Source organism: Rattus norvegicus, chromosome 19 (assembly GCF_021556685.1).
Source record: "Rattus norvegicus strain SHRSP/BbbUtx chromosome 19, alternate assembly SHRSP_T2T, whole genome shotgun sequence".
NCBI classification, from domain to species: domain Eukaryota; kingdom Metazoa; phylum Chordata; class Mammalia; order Rodentia; family Muridae; genus Rattus; species Rattus norvegicus.
Window position 1 is genome coordinate 16,740,008 of NC_141552.1, and position 3,244 is coordinate 16,743,251.

The window sequence follows — 3,244 nt, forward strand, 5'->3', positions numbered from 1 at the left end:
ATCTTGGTTTCTACATCTATGTTAATTGAGAGTTTTGCAGGATACAGTAACCTGGGCTGGCATTTGTGTTCTCTTAGGGTCTGTATGACATCAGTCCAGGATCTTCTGGCCTTCATAGTTTCTGGCGAGAAGTCTGGTGTGATTCTCATAGGTCTGCCTTTATATGTTACTTGACCTTTTTCCCTTACTGCTTTTAATATTCTTTCTTTATTTTGTGCATTTGGTGTTTTGACTATTATGTGACGGGAGGTGTTTCTTTTCTGGTCCAATCTATTTGGAGTTCTGTAGGCTTCTTGTATCCCTATGGGTGTCTCTTTTTTTAGGTTAGGGAAGTTTTCTTCTATGATTTTGTTGAAGATATTTACTGGTCCTTTGAGCTGGAAGTATTCACTCTCTTCTATACCTATTATCCTTAGGTTTGATCTTCTCATTGAGTCCTGGATTTCCTGTATGTTTTGGACCAGTAGCTTTTTCCGCTTTACATTATCTTTGACAGTTGAGTCAATTATTTCTAAAAATATGGAACGCTTCACGAATTTGCGTGTCATCCTTGCGCAGGGGCCATGCTAATCTTCTCTGTATCGTTCCAATTTTATTATATGTGCTGCCGAAGCGAGCACCAGGATAGACATTCTTTATCAGCAGGTCTCAGGGTAGAACTGGATATGTGACCCTGTTCTACAGCACTGTCCAGAGTGGTAAATGCAGCTTCTGAAGAGGAATGCAGGCCTGGCCTCTAGACCTCCACCTTCCAGGCCTGTCTGGAGAGCCTGATGCCCTGGCAAAAGAGACTCCTTCTCTCCAGAGGAGCACTGCAGTCAAATGACATATCAGTGATGAAAACTATCAGTCCCCAAAGGCATGCCACTGAGCAGAGATAGCCTCAGTCATGCACCTCTGCCCATCCCCAGTTCCTCGTGTCAATAACTCAACCCTTTCATGAACTAGATGGCAATACTTGAGGCAGGATGATCAGTAGTTTACTGGCCAATCTGGGCTCTATGAGACGCTCTCCCTGAAATCAGAGCCAGCAGGAAATTCAGTATGAAAGATCGTTGTAGCCAAGCTCAACAACCCGGTTCAGAGCCTGGGACCCCACACGGTAGGATAAAGTGACTCCCATGCTTTTTCCTCTACCTTCAACACTCATGCTTTGGAATGCACACCCCTACAATGAGATCAATACACATGGAATAAAAATTAAACAGAAAAATTAATGAAGACAATGCAGACAATGTTTTAAAGGATCCTGGGAGTCCTCACTCTGCACTTCCCTTTCCTTTGCCTTGGGAACATCACCTGCACCAGAGGCTGAGACTTCCTGAAAGAGAGAGAGGAGAGATGCACTGTTCATTCCGCTGGAGCTGTGCAAAGACCAGAGCCACCTGTCTTTTCCTGATAGTGGGAGCTGGGCCCAAGTGTGGGCTGCTCCTACTAGAGGAACCACAAGAAGAGGACCACCTTCCTCAAACCTTCCTGGAAGTCAGAGTACGGGCTATGGACTTCCCTCAATCCTCAGAGGACTCTCTTTCAGCGATGGCTCAGAGCCTCTTAGGACAGAGAGGGACCAGAGCTTCCCCCCAAAGCAAGATTCCGGTCTTATCTGACAGGTATGAGGGCTTAGGGATGGGACAGTGGATGTGACAAGTTTACATGTAGCACAGGGGCTAGGTTAATAAAGAAATCAAAGAGGAAAGAAACCTGGAAGATTCCTCATCTGTTCTTTTTTGCTCTATTCGTAGGGATGAGGTGGCAGTGTGGGGTAGAGGACTAGGACACAGCACAGCCTTCTCTGCTCATGGTGAACTTTCTAGGCTGCCTGGTCACTGTGACCAGCATCTTTTCAACTGTGCCATTCTACTACCAAGGCTGACACAACTGGTGCACCATGTAGCAATAGGACTGTACTGACTTAGGCACATTTGGAATCACACAATGATCATGTGTCACAGATGGGTTTCTTTTTTTAGAAAAGGATTAAAACAAAAACTATTTATTTTGTCCATATGAGTGAGTACACTGTCCCTGTTTTCAGACACAACAGTAGAGGGTAGAAGATGAGATTAGAAATGGTTATATGACACAGTGTGGTTGCTGGGAATTGAACTCAGATCCTCTGGAAGAGCAGTCAGTGGTCTTAACCACTGAGCCATCCCTCCAGCCCCAGTATATTGTATTTTCAATGTTGTTTGTTTTATATCTTTACTCACGTATGTCTGTATGGCGTTCTGTGAGTACAGGTACTCATGTGCTTGTGTAAAGGTCAGGGACAACCTGAGCACAGATCCTCACCTTCTACCTCTCGTCCATGGCTGTGTATGCTAGGCTAGCCCTTCCCTCTAATCCTAGAGACTGTCCACTTTAGGCTCCTATCTCCCTGTGGGAAGGGCTGGATGACAGACTCTACTGCATCCAGGTTTATGTGGCTTCTAGGGACCTAAACTGTTGTTGGGCTTGTTCAGATGAAAATAAACACCATTTCACAGCCCTGGCTGGGCCAGGCAGCGCACGGGTCTTTGCTGCTCTTGCAGAAGACTTGAGTTCAGTCTCCAGCACCCGGGTCAGGTGGCTCACAACCACCTGAGACTCCAGGTCCAGGGACTTCCAAGCTCTTCTGGATAAACCTACATGGCAAAAGCAGGGCTGGGAGCTGGAGGCTTCTGGTGTTGGCTTCTCCATGCAGTAGGGGGCAAATCATGGGCATGTGAGGTAACATGGAACCCTGTAATTCTACAAAGTCCAGAAGCTCCTGATTTCCCTCATGGTGCCCTAGAGCCTGTCCACCACACATGGAGGCTTCAGGAACATGGCCTTTTCCTGACCTGTGTGGACTCTGCATCCTCACTCTCTACCCCCTGCTTTTCGGGGTTGGAAGTCTCAGGTGTAGGAGGCGCCTACCATAGGCCTCTTCTCTCAGCATTTCAGCATTTTACCCACTTGACCTTCACCGAGCATCCTTTGCTCTACACAGTTACCTCAGCCTGTGACCCTCATCCTCCAGACTCTTGTGAAGCAAACACCCATGGGTGTGCAGCTCTCATAGTTAGCCAGGCTAAAGGGTAAGGCAGCAAATCCTTCATGAACTCTACAGCTCCTGAGGCCTAGGAAAATGTCTATACCGGGGCTAAATTCATGCTGCCCTGTAAGACTACATTTTTCCTTTAAACAGAAGGATGTGTGGTGGTGGTGGCACAGGCCTTTGATCCTAACACTTGGGAGGCAGAGGCAGACAGATTTCTGAATT

At 46.9% G+C, this 3,244-nt stretch overlaps 1 non-coding gene across 1 annotated transcript; it reads right to left on the reverse strand.

Annotated features, from left to right (window-relative positions):
- Positions 1-513: 513 nt before the first annotated feature.
- On the reverse strand, positions 514-620 carry LOC134483704 (U6 spliceosomal RNA). Its single transcript, XR_015644521.1, has one exon. It is a non-coding gene; the product is annotated as a U6 spliceosomal RNA (small nuclear RNA).
- Between the last annotated feature and the right edge of the window lie 2,624 nt (positions 621-3,244).